The sequence below is a fragment of the Marmota marmota genome, unplaced genomic scaffold (genome assembly GCF_001458135.2).
Source record: "Marmota marmota marmota unplaced genomic scaffold, marMar, whole genome shotgun sequence".
Classification (NCBI taxonomy): Eukaryota; Metazoa; Chordata; class Mammalia; order Rodentia; family Sciuridae; genus Marmota; species Marmota marmota.
The window spans coordinates 3,861,438-3,884,391 of NW_025999895.1; the positions used below are offsets into that span (position 1 = coordinate 3,861,438).

At 57.3% G+C, this 22,954-nt stretch overlaps 4 long non-coding RNA genes across 5 annotated transcripts; 3 read left to right on the plus strand and 1 right to left on the minus strand.

Annotated features, from left to right (window-relative positions):
* The first annotated feature begins 679 nt into the window (after positions 1 to 679).
* On the plus strand, positions 680 to 3,380 carry LOC125614888. Its single transcript, XR_007345463.1, has 4 exons — positions 680 to 817; positions 2,216 to 2,289; positions 2,857 to 2,971; positions 3,135 to 3,380. It is a non-coding gene; the product is annotated as an uncharacterized LOC125614888 (long non-coding RNA).
* A 317-nt stretch (positions 3,381 to 3,697) lies between these two features.
* Positions 3,698 to 12,572, plus strand: LOC125614881. Of its 2 annotated transcripts, XR_007345456.1 has the most exons (5): positions 3,698 to 5,702; positions 8,798 to 8,886; positions 10,636 to 10,764; positions 11,215 to 11,305; positions 12,177 to 12,572. It is a non-coding gene; the product is annotated as an uncharacterized LOC125614881 (long non-coding RNA). The 2 variants fall into 2 exon arrangements; XR_007345459.1 differs by lacking the exon at positions 11,215 to 11,305.
* Positions 12,573 to 12,989: 417 nt separating this feature from the next.
* Positions 12,990 to 14,039, minus strand: LOC125614893. Its single transcript, XR_007345467.1, has 2 exons — positions 13,712 to 14,039; positions 12,990 to 13,459 (listed from the first exon to the last, which is right to left on the minus strand). It is a non-coding gene; the product is annotated as an uncharacterized LOC125614893 (long non-coding RNA).
* A 34-nt stretch (positions 14,040 to 14,073) lies between these two features.
* LOC125614896 lies at positions 14,074 to 22,686 on the plus strand. Its single transcript, XR_007345472.1, has 2 exons — positions 14,074 to 16,737; positions 16,993 to 22,686. It is a non-coding gene; the product is annotated as an uncharacterized LOC125614896 (long non-coding RNA).
* The last annotated feature ends 268 nt before the right edge of the window (positions 22,687 to 22,954 follow it).

Below are 22,954 nucleotides of genomic sequence, written 5' to 3' on the forward strand. Positions count from 1 at the left end.
GCAGTAACGACCTAGGAGAAAAGTCACCTCCATAGAGTGGGAAGGAACCTCTAAACTCTACACCCATGTTGCTGTCCGGGTTTAGTGTCCAACGTGTACAAAGGACTTCTACAATGTCAGCGTGAGGAAGACAGGGGACCTGGGGGCATTCCCCAAGTCCACCAGGAAGTGTCCACAGACCAACCTTATAATGTGACCAGCCTTATAAAAGGCCAACTCTCTTTTCCTCCCTGGAAAGAGAGTTGGCCATCCATGGGTGGGCTCACTTGGACACAAAATTCCTGAAGTTGGACACGTAGTATATATAACACATAGGAAATGCGCAGTGAAATCCGCCTTCCACCAAACAGAGCTGTCAAAATGAGGGACGACAACTCACAGGCTGGGAAAGGGTGGCCCACCTGCGGCTTCTGCTTTGGTGGGAGTGGGAGTAGGTGTAGGTAGGAAGTGGGTGCTGCCCTCTCGGGCTGGTGCCTGTCCCCCCCGTGGCCCAGCAGTCCTTTCCTCAGGCGTGTGCCCAAAGCAGGGTGGACAAATGTGCAGCCAAAGACTGTTCACAACCATGCTATTCATAGTGGCCCGAATCTGAAAACAACTCCAGTGCCCATCCACAGAGGAGTGGATGCATAGATGGAGGTTTGTTCCCGGATGGGTCACGCTCCGCCAGCGAGGATGAATGCACAATAGCTCCACACAGCACACGCGGATCTCACAGACGCTGGGCCAGAGAACCTGACCCAGGAGCGTACATGTTGCGCAACACCCTTCGCATGAAGTTAAAGAGCAGGCAGGGTAGCCTCCAGTGTTAGGAGTCAAGGTGAGTCATCTTGGGGGGTTCCTGGGGCCCAGGCAAGGGTCTGGGTACTGACTTCATGGATGGGCTCCCTTGGACACAAAATTCCTGAAGCTAGACACATTGTATTATTCTTTTCATTATTTATATTACTTTAGTAAAAAGCTAACTTTTAAAAAGCTAATGTGGCTGGGCCTGGTGCCACATGCCAGTAATCCCAGAGACTCGGCAGGCTGAGGCAGGAGGATTGCAAGTTCAGGGCCAGCTTCAGCAACTTAGTGAGGCCCTAAGGAACTCAGGGAGACCTTGTCTCTAATTAGAATATAAAACATGGGCTGGGGATGTGGCTCAGTGGTTAAGTCCCCTGGGTTCAATCCCTGACATAAACAAACAAGCAAACAAACAAAAATCTAATGTGCTTACAATGTCCTCAGGCCCAGGGGAGGGCTCCCTCCGGTCTGCATGCGTGCCTTGGTGAGCCCCTCCAAAAGAAGGTAGAGCCACACTGTCTGCAGAAGATGACACAGCTATGGCATGTCATAGCAACTTCAGAAGATGCCGTGCTTCCAAACTCCCTGGTCTCCAAGGAGGAAACGCACCGTGGTGGGCTGGGGAGATGACCTGTTCAGTGGGGAGCAGAGCTGACTCTGGAGGCCGGTCCTGCGGCCATGCTGGGAAAGAAGGAGGGGAGGGGGTGACCCTTAGAGCCTGGCATTGCTGGACGCAGGAGGACCTGGGTCCTGCAGGCTCTGAGGTGCAGATAGGAAGGGAGCCGGCTGCAGCCCAGGGTGCAGCTCTGGCCTTCACGGAACCATCCTGGTGCTGCCCCAGGTACCTTTAATACTCCAGGGGTTGCCAGTTAGTCTCTGAGAGGGATGAAGCCTCTTCTGGGCCACAAGTTCCAGCCACCATGGTGGGACTTCACTGGAGGAGTGAAAGGCAGCTCCCGCGGTAACAAAGGCAGACACTGTCTCCTCCTCCTGGAAGCCCCTGTGCTTCTGCACGGAGCTGCTCCCACACCCCATTTCTGCACCGTCCTTCCTGCCACTCTGGAGGGAGGTGGGAGAGTGGACCAGGGAACCCTGGACCTTGCCATCACCAATAGCAGGAACTGTGGCCGTGTCCTGCCCACCCTAAGCCTGGACTCACTGCTTCTCTGGCTGGGAAGCTTGCCTCCAGGAGGCCCACCAAGACACTGTGGAGCCGGCATGGCCATTCTCGGCTGGGCTTGAGGGCTCTGGGTGAGTATGGTTAGAATCCTTCCCCCCACCTGCAGGGGAAGGTGACCCAACGGGTTACTGTGGGTCCTCCTTCATCCCAGCCACACAGGCTGGGAACAGGAATGATTCTCCAATTCTCCAGCCTGCAGAGGAGCTTGGGACCCACTGCCAGCCTCTCCCTGATTTGAGCCTCCACCCACAGGGACTTGGGGGCTGACCTAGAGGATAAAGGCGAGAGGCATTGGAAAGAACAGCACCAGGCAAGGAGCCTCAGAGGTGCGAATGGGTGGCCATGCCTGCGGGGTGCGCACGCATGTATGTGTGTGTGTGTGTGTGTGTGTGTGCGCACGTGCTTGCATTCGCATGACTGGGTCCTGTCCTCCTGGGGGCAGAGGTGGGTTTTACCCAGCAATTTTATCAAGGCAGTTTGCAGTAGTTTTGGGGAACATGGCAAATAGTCCCCGTGATGGACAATGGTCTCGCTCAGTGGAAAATCATGGGTGGCCAGCACAGGGGTGGTGGCTGGAGAAACCTGGCCACAGAGGTTGGAGAAATGTGCCCTGGGAGGGGAAGCTGGCCAGGGCACAGGGACTCTGGCCCTGGAAGGTGGGTCCTGTGTGCATGGTCCAGGGGCTGGCCAGACCTTGTCCCAAGGCCAGCTCTGTGCCCATCAGCCCTGTGGCTAATTCTGTACAGAAGTCCTGTGGCTTGCTCTGTAGGGGCCGCGGAAGGAAGCTGTAGCCAAGAGGAAGAGGAGACCGCTGGTAGCAGAGGATCCCTCATGGGCAGTGCAGCACGCTGTGGTGTCTGAAAAAACGGGGTAATGTGTAATTTTCCCATAAGGGACACGGTCTGGCCGTTCCTGCTTCTCATGTGGCATCTGCATTTTCGGAGAACTCTCCACATGTCCTCGGCTCAGGGCTCAGAGCTGGGCTGCACCAGGGGCCCCCTGGGACACGTGAGTTTTCTTTCCACCTTTGCTCCCACTGGGTTTGGGTGGGCTCTGCCTCCATGTGACCCCCCCAGCCAAGCTCCCACACCCTTATGTCCATCATCCATTCGATGCTTGCTGAGTGCCCCATGGGTCAGGCCTGGGTATAGCTGTGGATGTCCTCTTGAAGGACTTGGACCCCCTGAAGGAGATCTAGAGCAAGTGGATTTGACCACCAGGAACCTGGCAGCCTGAGGTCCCCAACAGCCCAGGAAGCACACTGAGTGGTGGTCAGTCCTGGGGAGACACCATGTTCTGGAGCTCAGGCCCACAGCGTCCCTCAGTCAAAGCAAGCAGCCATGACCCATGGAGCCCCACTGCAGCCCGCTAAAGCCCTCTGCACACTTGCTTCTGACATGAAGATATTGCATCTGGGTTGTCTGGCCAGGGATCAAGGCGCTTCCCAGAAAGGGGAGAAGTAGCCTCGGGTGGCAAGCTCCCAGGACCCAGGGTCCAGGGCTGTCTGGTATCCTTGGCTTATGTTCAGACACATGCAGAGGTAAAGAGGCCGAGAGATGCTTGGAGTCAAGAGGCCTGGCTCTCCCATTTACCAGCCATGTGACAGTGAGCAAGTCATATTCTCTCAAGTGATGGGGTTGGGCTAGCGTCTCTTAAAGTGCCAAGTGTCTCCAGGAAGGCTGTGAAGGTCTGAACCAAGACCCTGCAGTGAGCAAGGGCCCAGGCGAAGCTTCCCCTGCATCAGACACCACCCAGGAGCGGTGAGACGCCTCCCGAATCACTCCATTCCCTCTCTTCTTAACGCATTTACTGAATTCCTGGGATGCGCCTGGAACTTTCCCACAACCCTGCTCTCTGAGGATATAGCAAATCTCTACCCCCATGAGTTCAACTTCTGCCAGATTCGACTTTTTCTGTCTTTGTTGACTGCAGGGCCTGGACCAATGAATAAAAGTCATGGGGAGGTGGGTTTGGGTTTGATGCCAGAAAGAACTTTCTAACCACTCAAGTGACATTAGAGTGCCTTGGGAACAGTGACAAAGCTATCTCTGGAGATGTTCAGAAAGAGATGGAAGGCCTAGCAGATTTGTGGTGGGTCCCCATGATGCTGCCAACTGGTGTTCACAGCCTCGTACGTTCCACTCCTGTTGTGACCATAACAAAACACCTGAGGCTAGGTAATGTGTAAAGAAAAGAGGTGGATTGATTCACAGTTTTGGATGCCAAAAGTCCAAATTGGGTGACCCCATCAATTCAGCCTCTGGTGAGGGCCCAGTGGTAGATGCATCCTGGCAGGATTGTTTGCAAGACAGAGAGAGAGAGAGAGAGAGAGAGAGAGAGAGAGAGAGAGAGAGATCACGTGGTATGACCAGAAGCCAGAGTAAGACTGGGGTCCTCTAAGAACCTGTTAATAATCCCTTCTAAGAATGTACCCCAATGACCTCTGACCTCCCACCAGGCTCTGCCTGGTTAAGGTCCCACCATCTCAACACCTGCTAAGGACTAAGCCTCCAACCCACAAGCCCTTGGGGAGCCTCCTCTGAAATGTGGGCAGAGCCCTGACTTGCTTCCAGCCCACAGAACACAGCCAGTGTGACTGGGTGATGACGTTACGGAACACGTCACAGTTGTCTAACTGGCAGACTCTCTTGCTGGCTTGGTGGCACAAGTGGCCAGACTGGTGTGGCCCAAACAGCAAGGAGTGGGAAGCAGCCTCCAGTCAAAGCCAGAAGACACCGAGGCCCCCAGCAACCCACGCTGCCGGCCACCGTGAGGACTCAGGCAGTCCTTCCGCAGCCGAGCCTCGGGGAGGCCTGCGGCCCTGAGGACGTCCCTGCACCGAGTCTCTGAGGCAGAGGAGCAGCTGAGCCACGCCGACTCCTGACCCCAGAGACAGGGAGGACAGGTCGGTGTGCGTGGAGCTGCTGAGCGCGCAGTGAAGCCGTCACACGGCCAGCGTCAGGCCACACGAGGTGCGCAGTGGCCAGGTCAGCCTGGCTCTCAGAAGACTCATCCCAACCCGAGGCCAGGGCCATCTGCACTGATTTTCATCTTCTGCGCTGCGCTTAGTTCAGTCCTTGCATAAAACGGGGCCTGATGCACGTCTGTTCAGCCCTGGCACAGGCTCAGGCACCGAGGACGCGGCTAGCGCACGAGCAGATCCTGCCTGCACTGCTCAGGGTGGGGGCCAGGACCCTGGGTCTGGGCTCCCTCCAGCTGCTCCCACCCAGAGTGACTCTGGGCACACCTGCCTGGGGTTGTGCACCTCACGGATCAAACCTCCGACCTACCCACGCAGGGTCTGCGCAGGTTGAATGAGCTAATATGGCAGCCTGTGGAGAAGCCCACGGAGGGAGGGGTTGTTATTGTTGTTATGAAATGTCACAGGCATTCCTGCTGGCTGACTCACGGGGCTCCAGACTTGGAGGGCTCCCTTCCAAATAAGGCACGGACGTGTCCAGGCGGTGGCCTACGGGCTTTGCTGGTCACCCCTGCCGCTGATGTGAGTGCAGAGCCCGAGTCTGTTGATCCAGGGCTGGCCTCCTCCTGGCCCCTCCTGAGTGGCCCAGCTGCAGTGTGGCTGTGAAGGGCCCTGTGAGCTGCCTTCACGGATCCAGGTGGGGGCTGTGGGCTGGTCTCTGAGTCAGAGGACGGAGGAAGACAGGAGTGGACGGCGGCCAGGGGCCAAGCACATCTCTCGGCGGGATTTCAGAGGCCAAGGCCTTCCCGGCAAATCACGGTTAGTAGCAAAACCGGAGTCTCACTTGCAGTGACAACTGTGCTTTGACCACTGCCAACGCTTGGAAGCACTTATGGCTTTTCAGGGCTTCAGGCAGAGTCAGAGGAACCAGGTGTTTGCCCAGGCGGTCCAGGAGGGACGAGCCGCCCCTGGGTGAATGGGGAGAGAAGCATCCAAGTCCTTCCCTGCATGGTCCCTGGTGACGGCCACAGTGCTCCCAGGAAGGACCCCACCCCGTACTGCACCTCCTCTTCACAATAAAGGGGTCAAGACTGGACTCTGACCCTGGGCTTGCCTGGTTCCGCCACTCCTACCGCTGTGGACTTGAGCAAGTTAGTGACCTCTCCCCAGCTCTCATTCCTCATTAGCTTGGCACAGAGTCACTTGATACATGGTCACCATGATGGTCTGTTGCTCTCATTAAATTTTAATTTGATCTTTTTATTTATTTATTTTTAATGCACTGAGAGATTATTATATGCAGACACTGGCTTAGGTTTTGGAGATACAGCAATGAGCCAAACAGAGTCTGTATTAATGGGGACCAAGGTGGGTGTGTCGGGTGGGTGACCTAGAGGTGAATAGCCACATCTTCATGTGGCGTTGAGTGGTGTCAAGAACAACAAGTCAGGGAGAGATGTGGGGGTGGCCAGAGTTGTTCTTTTAGATCAGCCATTGGCGAACCGTGGCCCACTGTCGCTTGTGTATATAGGTAAAGTTTTATTGGGACACCCCCTTGCTGCTCTGTGTGTCGGCTAGGACTGCTTTTGAGTTAAAGGTTTGCCAAAGAGACTGGTTTGCAAAACTGAAATTGTTTACCATCTGGATCTTTACAGAAAAAGTTACCAATCCCTGTTTGTTTCTTCATTTATTTTTTGGTACTGGGGATTGAACCCAGGGACACTCTACCACTGGACAGTAGCCCCAGACCTTTGTATTTTGAGAGAGGGTCTTGCTAATCTGCTGAGGCTGGCCTCAAACTGGTGATCCTCCCACCTCAGCCTCCAGAATCTCTGATACTGCAGGTGTACACCGTGACCCTGCCCGACCCATTTAGATGATGTGGACAGGGAGAGCAAGGGATTGGGTGGAGCAAATATCCAGGGAAAGAGGTTCAGGAGAGGAAGCCACAAGTCTCAGGGTCCTGATGGGGAATAGCAAGGGGGCAGGCGGGAGTGCCTGGAGGGGTCTGGAGGTCGGGCTTTTCCTGGGGGCAGCTGGGGAAGGCGTGGGGTCCTGTTAGGAGGTCACTGCTGTCATCTAGTTGCCTTGGAAACCAGTGAAAGGTTGCAGGAAGGTAAGAAATGTAAACGTAGGAGGCAAGATTCCCAGGGCCTGCGAGGCACAGACCACAGGTGTGTCTGGCTCTCTAATGTCTGGGGAGTGCGAGGGTGCATGGATGGAGGGACAGTTCCTGGATCTTGTCAGTGCCCGAGCAGGGCCGAGCAGCCAGCCTCCTGGTGCCTGTGACCCATGGGCCCAGGCTCTCTTCCTAAGGTCCTCCCCGGCCCCCAATGGGCCCTGGTGTATACTCAGGGGTGTTGCATGTCCCCTGGACTGTCAGTGGCCATCGCAAGTGGGTCACATCTCCCGCCTCCTGTCAGGCTGGGATTTCCTCTTGCACAGACATTGTCTTGGGGCCCTTCTGTTGACCCATGGGGACAGGAAGTGGCAGGATCGGCTCCCCATGCCCCAGGCCCACCTCACCGTTTCAGCGATGAGACTAGACTTGCCGGGGAGGCTGGAGCCGAGTCCCTGGGGCGCCCTGGGAAGGCTTTCATCACCTCTAATGACCCAGTGTCAATAGCAGCCTGCTAATAGGTAACCCTGCATTACTGGACTTGCACTAATTAGTTGCTATCCATAGAGTGCCAATCCCCAGACGGTGGGCAGGAGGGCCCTCATAGCATTGGGGAGACCGCCCAAGGCCCCCAGGCCATCGCCTCCTGCATGTCAGTGGGCTAAGGCTCCCACGTGCAGCCTGGTGGTGAGGGTCCTCAGGGAAGGGAGCTGAGCCCCTGGGGCTTGCCGCAGACCCCCACTGGTGGCAGCCAGCCATGGGGAACCCCTGTCCCGCCCTGCGTTCAGGTTGTGTCTGCCTTGCTGGGTGGTCCTGGCCAGACTGTGAGCTGCCTGAGGTCAGGGCGATCCAACCCCGGGGCGCCCCAGGCAGGCGCTGGAAACCCAGTGGGGATGGGGACTTGGGTGCATGCCCTGCTCTCCTGGTGTGTCCCACAGCAGAGCTCCGTGGGTGTCAAGGGGCTGGGCTGGGTCAGAGAGACGCCTGGCACCTGTTGGGGTGGCGTGTGGCTCCTGGAGAGGCGGCAGCCCTGTGGAGTCCACCTCCTCCCTGGCTCTTGGCTCCCTTCTGGTGCTCGGACTGCCCATCTCAAGAGTGGGACAGCGGGGACAGGGAGCTTGGGAAACAAGGAGGAGGTTCAGTGGTGGCCGCCCTTGGAGAGAAGTAGGATCCCTCTTTAAAAAGCAGTTTTGTTGATACAAAACTCATATCCGTAGCTGCAGGCCGGATCGTGTCATCCCCAAATTCATGTTGATGCCCTTGTGCCAGGAGCTTCCTGGGACACAGGGCCTTGGGAGAGCTGATGAGTGACCATGAGACCGTTAGGGTGGGCCCTAATCCAACCCGAGCAGTGTCTTCGCAAGAAGAGGGCATTGGGACACACACAGGGACATCAGGGGCCCTCACAGAGGAGGGGTGGCAGGGGCACAGGAGAAGAGGCCAGGAACAGTCTCAGGAGGAGCCAGGCGAGGTCCTGCTGAGGACCGGGAAGACAGCGCTGTTGTCCAGGCTGCTTGACCAGGTTACCCGGCGAGCACGGGCGGGAGCCACAGTCCACACGGCCCGCCGCTGGCAGTACAGTTCCAAGGTTCTCAAATGTCCGTTGGGATCCGGGCCGTTGCTCGTCACCTTCAGGCATCTTCATCCCTCAGGAACGCTGCGCCTCGAGCTAGGCCACTGTCCCCACATCCCACCGCTCACCCCACCTGAGCACCACTGTCTGCCTTCTGTCCATCTGGACATTCCATACAAACGGAAGCACACAACGGTGGCCTTTGTGACCTTCCGTCCCCAGCACCAGGTCCCACGTTCCCTTGTGGGATGGTCCACACCTGCTCATCCATTGTCGGCTGACGTCTGAGCTGCGTCCCTCCTTGGTCTGTGGTGAGTGACACTGCTGTGACATTGGTGGACGGGTTTTTGTTGAACATAGAGCTTTCCCGGGTACATAGCAGGAGTGGAGTCCCCGGGACCTGAGGGAGCTCTGTTCACAGGGGAGGGGGTAAATGCTGCAGGTCACTGCAGGGGACAGGGGCAGAGGCACCACAGCTGCAGGAAGGGGGGCCCGTGGCCGTCCTTCCAGCCAGAGCCCTGGGAGATCTAGACCCAGAGACCAAGTGAAATGGGCAAGGCCTGCGGGGTCTGGGGCAGTGGGGGTGCGGGGCAGAGGCTCCTTTGCGCTCCCCTCTTGAGCTGGACATTCCAAGGGCGGAAACTCCTAAAAGCAAATCTTATCCAAGAACTTGACAGTCCACTGATCAGAGAGACAGTTTTGATGCCAGGTAAGGTCTTAACGGTCCCACGAAGTCAATCGAATCCGTGAAGAGTCACTCACTGACCGACACCAGCACGCGTTACCGCCCATTCAGAGGCGCCAGGAGGGAGCTGGCTATAGTTGGTCCACACCATGCAGTGTGGTCAGTGTCCATAGGGCAGTGGCCAGCTGCCTGGTGGTGGACATCCCAGCTGAACAGTTCAAAGACCGTGGAACGTGAAGAGAGTCCCAAGGTGTGCTGGACGGGATGCCCGTGAGCCTCTTCCTCCCATTTCAAAGCCTCCCCTGGTTTCCCAGACACCCTGGAGACAGGACAGGCTGATCCTCTGCCCCCGGGAGGGGAGATGGGTGAAGGAAGGGAAGGGGCGAGGGAGGCAGGACAGAGGGCTCTTGGGAGGAAGGGCTGTTGGGCTGTGGGCTCAGAGAGGCATTGGGATGGGATTGTTTGCACAGCAAGAGGGTGGGGGCTGCTGGCAGGAGAGGAGACCAAGAGCGACCATATCTGTCTCTGTTCTTTGCTGTCTGAAGGCCTTGTCCCCGTGGGGCTGGCATGTCGAGCACAGGAAGGGTGAACCTGGGTTCTAGTGAAGCTGGCGAGCTGCTAGGAGGACAGGATGGCCCCAGTGCCAAGCAGGACCCAAGGTGGCTTCATTCTGGGGGACAGGAGGGCAGCAGGAAGAGCCCGAGAGCAGCTCTGCTTTCCTAATGTCCCAGAGGGCTGCGCAGGACAAGTCCCAGGGCTGTCCTGGTGAGGGTCATCTCAGAAGCTTGACCACCTCTTGGCGTCCTCCCAATGAACTTGGGGCTTTGCTTGGAGAGTCCAGCTGGTGATGCCGCCTCCTGGGAGCAGGGGACAGTGTGGAAGGGCACCAGAGGGCAGGATGAGGCACTGCCCGCTAGTTTGGGCCCTGAGACTCAGCTATGGTTGAGGGATGGGTGGCCACAGGCCCTGCAGTTCAGAGTGGGGGACACTACGATGTGCCTGGAACATCACCCAGAATCCACAATGCAGCAGCAGGAAGGCAGCTGGGGGCAGCCTGCTGGTGGTCAGCTATGTCCTCCTAAGTGCTCGGGGGTGGGTGGGGCAGGGCGGCAGGAACCCAGGTCCCCAGTGAGCAAGGCTGAGGTCACATGCTAGGCAGGCTCCTTCTGTGGAGGGTTGTGTCACCTGTGATCACAGAGAAGAGGGGGCTGAGGCTCCCCCACCGCCCGCTTTCTCCCGTGATCATCATCCAATTGCGATGGAGGGAGGGCAACGGGTCACCTCTCCCTGGAGCCAGGTTACAACCCGCATGGAGAACCAGCCTTGGTCTTGGGCTTGGAACTTCTCTGTAACGTTCTCCACACCTGGTTTGCAGTGTTTGAATCCCGCCAGTAATGGGGATCTCAGAACCTTTCAACAGCAGCCGGTGCCTTTGGAGGCAGCAAGGACTGGAACGAGAGTTTCTCATCTGAGACTGAAAATCTGTTTCTGAGCTTCAGTGGTGGTATTCCTCTTTCTTCTGTCTGTTTCTATGTTTTTGTGGTGCTGGGGATTGAACCTAGTGGGTGCTCTACCACTGAGCCACACCCCAGGCCTTTAAAATTTTTTTTTTTTTGTATTTTGAGTTAGGGTCTCACTAAGTTGCCCAGGCCGGCCTCCAACTTGTGACCCTCCTGCCTCAGCCTCCTGAGTAGCTGGGGTTACCGTCCTGCACCACTGCTGCCAGCTGCAGTATTCAGCTTAACTTTATACTTGGGGCCTGTAGTGTTTTGAGTGATGGCATCCCCCCTCGAAACTCACGTGGATACCCAATCCCCAGTGCAGAAGTGTTTAAGGGTGTGGCCTTTGGGAGCCGTCACCAGGGCTGCACCCTCACGAATGGGGTCAGCATTCTTAGAAAAGGGCTCAAAACCAAAGTGAGCACTCTCTGGCCCCTCTGCCATGTTGGATGCAGCAATGAGGCGCCATCTTGAAACAGAGCAGCCATCACCAGGCGTCAACAGCAGCACCTTGATCCTAGATTTCCAGCCTCAGAGCTGTGAAAAGTAAGTTTATATTCTTTGCAATTTACCAGCCTCAGGTATTTTGTGATAGCAGCACAAATGGGCGGAGTCTATTTCCTTGTAGCAGCACAGCGCCCCACATTCTTGAAGGAAGGTTTTGTCCCTTCCAAGTTTGTCTTATTTGGTATTAATTATTTTTCAAGGGGGCTGATTTCAAGTTCTTTTACCTATTGGTGAACTCATTAATTTGACTTAGTCTCTGCCCACACCCAAACTAAACAATAGGCCAGGGAATGTCAGGACAGGGTAGAAGAGAGAGAGTTATTATGACCGCCTTGTTAAGGAGACAATACTTTTATAATGAATTCTGTGTCCGTCAGCTTCCTGTCACTATAGCAAAATACCTGAGACAGTTAACAGCTAAGGAGAAAAGGTTATTTTGTCTCCCAGTCTGGGGAGTTCCAGCCTGTGCTCAGTTGGCCTTGTCATTTGGGCTTGTGAAACAGTGTGTCATGGCAGGACATCAGGGAGCAAACCAGCTCAGCTCCTCCCAAGCCAGGAAGCAAAGAGAAAATGAGGTGAGGCCCCCACAGACCCTTCAAGGAGCTCCCCAAGGATCAAGGCCTCCCACTCATTCCCACCATCTCCCACTAGTGCCACCTGGGACCAAGGGCCCCCACGGGTCTTGGGGGGACACGCGAGGCCCCACTACGGCAGAACCCGGTGCTCCAGTCAGGGCTTCCAGGGGAGCAGAACAGGCAGCTGCGAAGTGACGCCCTGCGCCAGGGACAGACTGCTCAGCCCAGGTGGCCCTGAAGAGCATGTTACCTGGTGACGTCACAGCTGCCAAGCTGTGTGAGCAGGGAACGGGAGGCTGAGTGATGCATTTCTCTGAGCGTGTCCTCTCTTTTAGGTGACACGTGACCGTACACTGATATTTAAGAGGAGCCCGACCGTGGGAATCAGCTCATTTGATTATGGAGGCCGAGGAGTCCCACGAAACGCTGTTGGCAAGCTGGACACGCAGGAAGCGGAGCTGTGACTCAGTCTGAGGCAGTCCTGGGAACGTGCAGGGCGGGGGCGGGGGCGGCCCTGGCCTGCATCTGAGTTTGAAGGCTTGGGAGCTTTGGGGTCCTTGGGGTGTCCCATCCCCAGCAGAGAGAGCACAGTGACCTCCTCCACTGTTTGTCCACCCAGCCCTCAGTGGATAGGCCCATGCCCATCCACCTGGGTGGACTTCACTCAGTCCACAGAGTCAGGGGCTAAGCTCTTCCAACAACGCTCAGAAATAAAGTCTGGTGTCCCTTAACCCTGGCACGGTGACACCGAAGGTTAGCCGTCACACAGACTGCACAGCCAGCCCCAGCTCTGTTAACTCAGAGCACGTGGATCTGCTTAGACCAAACAAGACCACACGGCCACCGTGGCTGCCAGCTGCACATGGCTTTCCATAGGAGGCTGACCAAACTCTCTGGGATCCCCCAAGCAGTGCATCAGGAATCAGGACGTGGTGTGTGATGGGGACGGGGGGAGCGGGGTGACGTCGCCTCCCCTCAGCTTATCCTGGATTCCCTCTGAAGCAGGCCCTGACCCCGTCCTGGGATCCACACCCAGCCATCCCCTTGTCAGGGGGCTCTACCTCTGCACAATCAACCAATGGCAGGTGGAAGAGATTTGGGGGAAAAACCCACATCGATAAAAAAGAGCAATATAACAACAAGAAAAGTAGGAAGAAAAAATCAACATCACAACTCTTTACGTAGCATTTACATTGTGTTAGGCCTTAGGAGTAACCTAGGGATTGTTTAAAGTACAGGGAGGAAGCCCTTAGGTCATATGCAAGCACCACTGCTGTCATTTCTATAAGGGACTCGAGCAACCTCAGAGGTAGGTGACCATGGGGACCTGGAGCACATCCTCTTTGGATCCCTGTCCCCTCCTCCAGGTGCGAGGTAGCTGGGGAGCTGCTTCTGGTCTGTTGTGCTCAGCCCAGGGCAGAAGGTACAGGTGCCTGATCAGACTTGTAACCAGTGCGCCCAGGAGCACACGGGGCCCAGGGGCTGAGGGTGGGTCTTGCCGGCACCTGGCTCCCACTCCGTCTCCGCTGCCCTGGACCAAGCTGGGCCTGCTGCTGTTACCCCTCTTCCTTGGGTTCCCCGCGGCTGTTGACAGGTGCTGACTGCCTCCTGTCCCGTCCTTTAGGGTGCAGAGCCACCATCATTTCAGCAGACCTTGGCCCAGCTGCCAACTCTACTCTTCGTCTGGCCTCCCCAGCCGCCCACCTGGGACAGGCAGCCAGCAGGACGTGCTGGACTGGGAGGGGACTTGGAGCTCCGCAGCAGGCTCCCTGGGCCTCCCGAGGGGAGGACTGCTTCCAAGAACTGCTTCCCCTCCCGCTGCCCCAGCTCTGACTCAGAGGAAACTGGAAAGAGGACATGAAATACCCACAGCTCCAGGGTTCCGTGGGGTCACAGGATCTGGATCTCTCCAAGGAGAGGAGGGAGTGCCTGCAGCCGGGGCCCACGGGGCCATGGAACCTCATGGACGGGTGTCCATATCTGTGGTCCCAGTCTGCGATCTGGGGCTGCTTTTCCTGTCCCTCACAGCCATCCTGACCGGTCCTGCCTGTTCTTGCTTCTGACCCCGTCATCCATCGAGGGGGCCTGGGCTTCTGCACAGGGAGGTGGAGGCCTCCCTCGCTCATGGTCGAGGCAGGTCTTGCCAGGCCAGCACCAGGAGTGCTCGGGCCTGGCCAGAAGTTTTAATGAAGAGAACAACAAATGGTGGGCGGGCGGGGGGGGGGGGCGGCTGTGATTCCATCTTCCCTTTTGGCAGAAACTAACTTCTCTGCGAGAACAATGAGAAGTCAGGGTGGAGTTTCCCCTGCCACTCAGCACCCCCAGGAAAGTGCTGTGGCTGCGAGGGCTGGACGGGCTCTGCAGGGGGGTGCCTGCTGAGCAGGCCTGGAGGGCTGGTCAGTGGCCGGCCAGCTCTGCTGCCTTGCCTGTCCCTGATGTCCTGAGCCCTTCCTGCTGCGCAGACCGCCACACTGTGGCCTAGACCACAGCATTTGTTGGGTGAAGGGTACTGATCCCCCACAGGGCTGGCCTTGGCGATGTCCTGGGGTCAGTGGAGAGGCAGGCTGGGCAATGCTGGCCAGGCAGGGGCTGGGGACGCGGGACGGCTTCCTTTGTCCCAGGAAGGAAGGCTTCTTGGAGCAGGGCACCTCACTGGACTCCTGAGTCCGGCACAGCTACGACCCAAATCCAGGTGGTAGACACAGGACACAGCCAAGCTGGCCCCTTGCTGGCTGCGTGGGGACCACTGGGAGCTGCCTTTCCTGTGCCCAGGGTCCCTCTGGGCTTCCTGGGCGTCCGGTCCTGCCCTACAAAGCTGCTCTCAACCCAGTTCCAAGCCCGGCTGGGCCTCCTTGCTGCGGGGGACAGGGACGTGGGCTTCCAGATACTTTGACATGGACAACTGCACTGGCCTGCGTCTCTTTTTGTCAAAGGGAGGCCCTGAGCAGGCCGGTTGTCATTAGGGAAAGCTCAGCATAAAGTCCACGGGATAAAAATGCCGCCCCCCTCAAAAAAGAAAGAAAAAAGCCTCCAAGAATGGGGGTCCCAGAGCAGCTTGGCGTGTGTGTGTGTGTGTGTGTGTGTGTGTCTGAGTGTGCAGCCCTGGGGCCTTGGGCACAGCTGGCTCAGCAGTGGGGAAACTGTGGATAGGAATCCAGGAGATGAGGATCTGGAGTCAGAGTTCATGGTCAAAGAGGCCTGAGCTGCCTGAGAGGATGGCACTCCCCGGAGGACCCTCCCAGCCCAGGGAGGCAGGTCAGGGGTCACTGGGTCTCACCCCCTGTCACCGGAGGGTCCTGAGGTTGAGGGCCCAGAGGCAAGACCTGTCTGGCAGCGTCCCCTCCGTGTGCAGTGGGGGTGTCTAGAATGAGGCTCTCAGGGATGGGGACGCTGGACGTGTTCCTCCCAGTGACAGGGAGAGACACCTGCCAAACTCTCAGTGATGGGGTCACTGAGAGGAGGTTGGGGATTCTGTGCCTGGCTGAGCTGAGAGGCCAGAGGTGAGCTCGGCATTGTACAGGTGAGGAATCGGAGGTGGCCCCGGCTGCTGGTGCCGAACGGGACTTCCCCGGACACCACCCCGGTCAGGTGGGCGGGATCACCAGGGGCCCCTGGATCACACACGCCTGCCCAGCGCTCCCCACGTCAGTGGCACCAACTGGAGAGCTGGGGGGGGGGGCAGGAGCCCTCAGAGGCTGGGTCCCTGGAGACCCAGAGAAGGCGCAGCCAGCAGCCAGGCAGCCCAGGAGCCAAGTCTCTCACAGACTCTTTGTTTTCATTAGGGGAAGATCTCAATTAAAATAATTACAGTTACAACAAAAAAATCACTAAGAGAGAGAGAGGAAAAGGAGTTCAGTTAAATGCAGATATATTCAGAAGCTGTTATGAACTGGCTCCCTCTGAAATCACCCACTAACAAGTTCTCGCTAATTATCCACCTTTTATTGTTTTAGAGAGGAAGCGGTTCCTCCATTCCCTCCATTCCCCCCATTCCCCCTATTCCTTCGGGGCTTGTTGGAGGCCCAGGATCGGAGGGGTCTTCACAGTGGACGACACCCCCATCCTTGTGATTAGGTCGCCAGCAAGCCGGGCTGGCCCTGCAGAGCCTAGCCGAGCTTTGAGCTTCGCCTTACAACCAACAAACAATCAGCCTTGGTTTCCATCACTAAGTGTCCCCCTTTTTTCAGAGACGGTGATTTGCCCTGGGACCGAGACTCCTGTTGGGAGCAAGGCTGTGCGGCAGGAAGAGTTTGGTGTTTTATTTGCACTTCTTGCTTGGGTGGGGGTCGGGGCTTGATTCTTTCCCTCTGTCCCTGGGGGTGCTCAACAGCAGCAGGAACTCTGCATGTGCAGCCCCCTCCCCGGCCCCTCCCCTGACCACCATGACAGGTGAGGCAGAGGGTGGGCATCACTTGGGGTCAGGGTGCAGCCTACGTGTCTGCCAGGGCCGTCTGTCTGGACTTCTGGGACTGTCCTGCTGTCAGCTCTGCCTGCAGGATATGCATTTTCTACAGTTGTGGTGTTTAAACCGAATCCTTCAGACCCCCTGCGTATCTAGCAGCAGCACAAAATTCTGTCAGGCCGCATGGCCCCATGCGGGGTGAAGAAGGAACCTGGCTGCCCAGGATGGGGCTGTGGACGGGGCTCTCCTCCCAGCCGTGTGTGGCAGGAGGGCCATCAGCCCTTGGGTCTCTGGAGGTGGCTTGTGCACTTAGCTGTAAGTCCTGGCTCTCGGGTCTGTAAAACACCAAGTTCATGGTTTCACCTGCCCCGCCCCCAGATTGCCTCTGAAGAGGACCACTGTGCCGTCTGGAGGATTGGGGTGGGAGCGTCGGGGGAGCTGTCTGAGGCGCTGCATGTCCTAGAAAAGCAAGAGCCAGATGCCAACCACATAAGGTGCCCAGAGTCAGCACTGAGGTCCTGTCCTGGTTGTGGGGGTGGGAAAGACCCCAGGTGTTGGTGGGAATCCCTGGAGAGACAGCCCTGGCTTCCTGGGTGGTCCCTCATATGCTGGTGGGGCTCTATTGGAATGTGAATGCTCCCAAGGGCACTGACCACTCCCCCGTAGGAGTGGCCCTAGCCCCTCTACTCCCCTGGTGGAATCCCGGCCTTTCTGCCTGTGTGCCCTCAGTCTCTGTTCTCTGCCTGCAGCGCCAGCCGTGGTGTCCACCCCCTGCACGCCTGCGTCCTGGTGCCGGGCACGCCTTGCTCATCCGACACCCCTGCTCACCAGTTAGCTCTGCAGTGGTCTTGGCTGAGGGTCTTCCTTCTGGATGTGCGCCAGGCTCCGCGCTCCTTGCAGAGGAGTGCTGGCCATCAGGGGACTGAGACAGCCCGAGAGGTCGATTTGAAAACCCCAGAGCGTCACTTGGCCTCAGGGGCCCCCGTGGGTTGCCTCTGTGCCTGGCACTGTGTCACGCACAGGGGAGGAGGACACCAGGAGCAGGAGCACGGCCAGCGCTGGGCGGGGCCCAGAGTCTGCTGGAGAGCCACACGGAGTCCCCTCCTGAGGGCTCGGCTGCGGAGGGCTGCCCGCTGCTGGCCGAGGGGCACTTGAGTGTTAAGGGAGGCCATTTCCTCAGATCTCTCCAAGACAGAGAAGGAGCAGGGAGGTCGGGAAGCTGGCCTGTCCCCAAGAAGTCCCATCGCTCTGGGTCAGTAGCACACCTGAGCCAGGATTAAAGCCCCATCGGCATGAGCAAGGTGACAAAGGCCAGGCCTCGTGCAGGAGGGGGACAAGTGGGTGGGCCAGATGCTGGCTGGTGAGTCCTGCGGTGTGCTGTCTGAGAAGGGGGAGGTGCACACTGGGTGGAGGGCTGGGTGTGCAGGGGGACAGCCCCCAAGGGAGTTCAGACCCTCACCTCCCCGCTTCCTGGGTGGGGGCTTCGAGCTTGATCCTCGACTTGATCCCCGTGTACCTGGAGAGCAGCCAGGGGCGGGAGACAAGGGGCCGGTCGCAGGCACATTGTGTCCCAGGTCTGGGCGACGGAGGATTTCCTGGGCAGGCCCAGTGTCCGCCGGTTCCCAAAGGCGAGGCCAAGCAGAGCGAGGCGGCCTGTCCTTCCCCCACCAGAGGCGGTGGACACGAGCAGAGGGAGGTCAGCGGTCAGCCAGGCCCCCTCCTCCCCACTCACCTGGGCGTGACGTTCCCGGAGGATGTGCGTTGGGTGGGGAGCTGGGCCCTGTGGGCGCTGCCATTTCCCGGTGCCGTACCGTTGCTAGTCTGACCTTGTTGCTTCTCCTGGGGTGCATTTTACTTGTGCTCTGCCTCCCCTGACGGGGTGGGTACGTGGAGCAGTGCGACCCGACCAGGTAGTCTTCACCCTGAAGGTGCGGTGAGGTCCCAGTGGCCTGACCAAGGGTGACCCCTCACAGCACACAGTTCTCTGAGCTCTCTCACAGTTCAAAGGGCTGCAGGAGGACCCAGGCTCAGGACTCTGGACCATTGTGTGGTGTGCGCTGACCTCGGTGAATCCTCCTAAGGACCCTGTCAGTGGAGATTATTTTACAGAAGAAGAAACTGGTCTCAGAGAGGTTCAGCACTTTTCCTAGGGCCACACAACTGAGAATCAGCTGCACCTGGATTTGAACTCCTGCACTCTGGTTCCAGATCACCTGACCGCCACCCTGCCTATCTGATGCCAAGTGACCTACTCAGCATGACCCCACCTGACCTCACTTCCATCCCCAGACCGGCCCTCCTCTGCTCCCCAACTTGTCAATGTCATCTCCAAACTCTCTCCCTGGGTTGAGAGCTGGCCTGGGCCCTTCCCTCTCATTCCAATCTTCTGCCCAGCGTGGGCCCCAGCTCAGCTCCTCCTCCTCCTGCCTGGCACCCCGTCTCTGTCCTGCCTGCACTGCCCAAATGCCAAGCTGCGTTCTTCCCACTGCACCAAAGTCAAAAGCCCGACTCCTCAGGGTGTCTTGACTGCCAGCCTCGCGGTGCCTGTGGATTGGCTCCGCTCCACAGCCTGTTAGACTCATGGTGTGCTTCTACGTCCCGTGGCTCCACCCCTTACTCACGCTTCCTCAGCTCAGAGTGCCTGCACTCACTGTTGGCAGCCTGGCGAGCTCCTATTCACACCTCAAAACCCCGCCTCCACGACCTTCCTGTATCCTCTCCCTCCCGAGAGCTCCTTCTAACTCATCTGAACTTTCATTCTTCTTGTCAATTACGGATATTGCTCTTACCAGTGCCCACCCCCTTTTGGACTCTGTGGAAGGTGTTGGAAGCATCTTGCGCCTCTCCTTCCTAGATCCGGCAGAGCCTGGTCCTGGGTAATGCTGGTGGAGTACAGGGAATGGGCTCAGCCCTTTCCCACCCACCATCTCTCAGTGCCTTCCGGAAGATCCTACTGATTGTCAACTTGCAAGCCTCAGGGAGTCTTCTGCAGCCTATTTGAGGGCTTGCCTTTGTCACCTGATGGCCATCTCTCATGGCCCAGGTGCTGAGAATCCTGCTGCTCCATGCACAGACTTGGCCACAGTGAGGCCAACACCAATAGTGCTGCAGCCTCATGGAATGGTGTTCTGCCGAGAAGGAGAACTGGAGGAATGTTCCCATGGCAACGGGGCCTTCCTGGAGACTGTCGGAGGGGAACAGCTCTGGTTCTGCTGGGCGCGGCGCGGCCTGGGTAAGGCCAGGCGGAGGCCAGGGCACTGCCCACTGCTCGCTGCTCTTCTGGCCGCTCCTCCACTCGGGCCTCCCTCTCACTGTTCTCTGCCGGCCTCCCTGGGCCCTGCTGGAAGGGCTGCTGTGTGCCCCGTAGGGTTCCCAGACAGCCATCTCTTCCCGGGTGATAACAGAAAACATGCCTTTTGGCAACAGAGGTTTTCATGCTCATGTGAAATGATCCTCCAGAATGCCACTCACGTGTCCATTTCACAGACGGGGGCACCGAGGCTGCACTCTGTAAGTGCAGCAGAGAAGCCGGAGGTGCAGAGGGGTGCCAGGCGGGTACCAGCCAGGACTCCTGAGCGCTGTCCTTCCCAGGAGGCCAGCAGGGGCAGTGACCTTCCCCTGACCTGCCCTCTCCTGGCAGCAGGCATCCCTGGAGGGCATCCTCCTGGCTCAGGTTGGGAGGGGAGGGCGAGCCCTGAGCTAACGAGGTCCCTGGCGATTCCAGCAGGGCTCCCCCCTCCCAGCCCCATGAACACGTTAACTGGGCGATGAAGAGGCCAGCGCTCTCCCGCTCAACCTGGGATCTGGGAGAAGCTCCCAAGCCCATCAAGTGAGAGGCACCGTCACATCTGCTGGGAAGTGTGCACACGTGTGAGCAAGTGTGTGACCAGTCGAGTGTGGACCACGGGTGAGAGCGTGCGAACCTGTTCAGGTGTGAGCATGCGAGTGTGTCGTGTGTGCAAGTGCACGTGTGTGTGGGTGTGAGTGCACCTGTCAGGGTGTGAGAAGGCCGGAGTGTGTGTGGGTGTGAAGAGGAACGCAAGTGAGGGCTGTGTCCTCGGGGCATCGAGAATCCCTGGCTGCTCCTCGGGGAGAGGCAACGTCAGCGGGGCCACGGGCCTCAGGGAGCTGGCCGGGTGGTCCCCAGTCCTCCTACAGCTCCGTGGTGCTGAGGCCCTGCTCGGAATGGGGACCCACACCTGCCAGCTCTCTGGTGCCTCTTCTGTACATGTGTGTCCTTCCAGCAGAGGCCACAGATGTCAGAGGACACACGGATACTGTGTTCCATCAAATGTGCGGCCCTCAGCCAGGTGTGGTAGAGTGGTTGGTCTACACTCCACCTTAGGGCTGGCTTGTTCTGCGGCCCTGGGTGAATCAACCACCTGGACAATCCCTGGTCTCTACCTTGAGGCCGGGTGAGCTCCTGGTGCCCATACACTTCCCTACCCCATGCCACTTCTGAAGTTCCCAAACACGTGGAATCTTCCACAGGTGCATGAGACCAAACTGGAAACCCTGCTGTAACCTTGACCAAGTTTGACCAAGTGAGGCCCTTGACCTCCTCAGGCGGTGGCTGCAGAGTCAAGGAGCAACAGCTGGAGATTGGTCCAGGTGCTCTGTGGTCCTGGGAAAAGAGTCCAAGATGTGGTCCAGGCTTGGATGAGGGCCTGACCGTGTCTGAGGGCTGCCATCTCGTCTCCGTGGTAACAAACTCTGCACTCCCACATCCCCCTGAGGTAGGACGGGTCACGCGACGAGCTTCGGCAACGAGATGGAAGACGGTGATTCCTGCCCTGTCCTGAAGGAGGCTCTGGGTCTCCTGGGGGACTCGCCAGCACTGTGGGAGCAGGGCCAGGTCAGACCCTGAGGCCACCCACTCTGCCTACTGCTCCAACCGGTTTATTGATTTATTTTTGGTACTGGAAATTGGACCTAGGGCGGCTCTACTCCTGAGGCACATCCACAGCCCTTGTCCTTTTGGGTTTTGAGACAGGGTCTTGCTGAATTGCTGAAGCTGCTCTTGAACTCACTACTCTCCTGCCTTAGCCTCCCATGTAGCTGGGATCACAGGTGTGCACCACTGGGACCGACTCTGCCTGGGGCTCCTTACATGAGCCACAAATAAACCTGTGTCGTTTGTGTCCTTTTACTTCCAGCATTTCTGTGATGATAAAAGAATGTGCAGTTTGATTTTTTAAAGACATCCCGTCTGGCTGGGCGTGGTGGCACAGCCTCTACTCCCAGCTGCTCAGGAGGCTGAGGCAGGAGGATGGAACATTTGAGGCCAGCACGTGCTCACGTGCGTGTTGGGGTTCTCGTGCTTCTTGAATCCGTATCTCGACGGCTTCTGTCAGTTCTGAAAATTCTCGGTCATCATCTCTTCAAGGGTTGCGTCTGTGCCCCTTCCTGCGCCTATTGGCTGTGCACTACTCAACCACCAGCAGTCTTGTCCGGCTTCCCTGGTGTCCTTCTTCTCTCAATTCCTTAAGTCTTGGCTCCCTAAATGGCCCCCGATTCCAGTTTTTGGCATCCAGCCCGACATGGCTGGAACACCGTCAACCTCTCTGTCTGACGGCCCTGCTCTCTGCTACCCCCTGGGCTCCTGTGCACACCAATTATGAATTAGCAGACTCCTCCGGAAGGAAAGAGCGCAGTGTGGGTTACCCCCAGGCTCTATCTCTCTGGAGCCATGGCCTCTCTGCTCAGTCCCACTGCCTGGACAGCTCATTGACATTGTCAGAAATATTCTCTGGTTCTCCACGGGAGGCCAGGTTGTCTGCAAGCTAGTCTGTCCTCCGAGCCTTTGCGGTTTCCGTCACTGATTTGGGGGGTTGTTTATTACAATGGCACAACCTAGCACATCCTGAGCACTGGAGCAGGGATCCTTGGTGGGCAAGTGGGCTGTCACATGGGGATGTGACTGTGGATCACATGACACCCCCAGGAGGCCCCTGCAAGAGCTGCTAGTCCCTGAGCTCTGCGTGTCCTCACGGATCAGTCCAGAGCCTTTCGATGGAAATATTTGCTTTCCAGGAGTGAGTCCAGGTCCTCCAGTGGCTCCTTGGTTAATAGAGAGGGCTGACCTCGGGTTTTGGACATCCCCCTGGTTTCCTGGGGATGAAGCAGGCACTGTGCAAACTACCCCACTACTTATCCAGGCACACATATTCAGGGTCCCGCCGTCTATAGTGCGAATCTGACGAGCTGTTTGTGGCTGGTGATTTTAGAATTGGCATAATAATTCCTTTAAATTTTCTCCCATTTAAAAAGGGAAAGCACATTCAATGATTCAAAAATTTTAGAAAAGCAGCAAGGTGTAAAGTCAAGAAGTAAAAGCTCATCTAATCCCGATTGTCTCAATAAGAACTGTTCATGGGGGCTAAGGCGTACCTCCGTGTAGGGTATGTGCTTAGTGGGCAAGAGGCCCTGGTTCCATCCCCACACAAAAGATGAAGAAGAAAAAGGAGGAGGAGGAGGAGGAGGACAAAGATGAAGAGGAAGAAAATAAAAGAACTGTTAATTATTTGATGCCTTTAATCTACATCATTTATGTGAATAATTACATAAATAAACATTTAAAAATAGGTTCATACTGCGTATCTTGTTCTGCAGTTAGTTTTTTTGATTCAGATATTTTGCAGATGTTGGTGCTTATACCTACCTTGTTCTTTTTAAATGTTATGCAGTCTTCATGGGACAGACTGATGTACA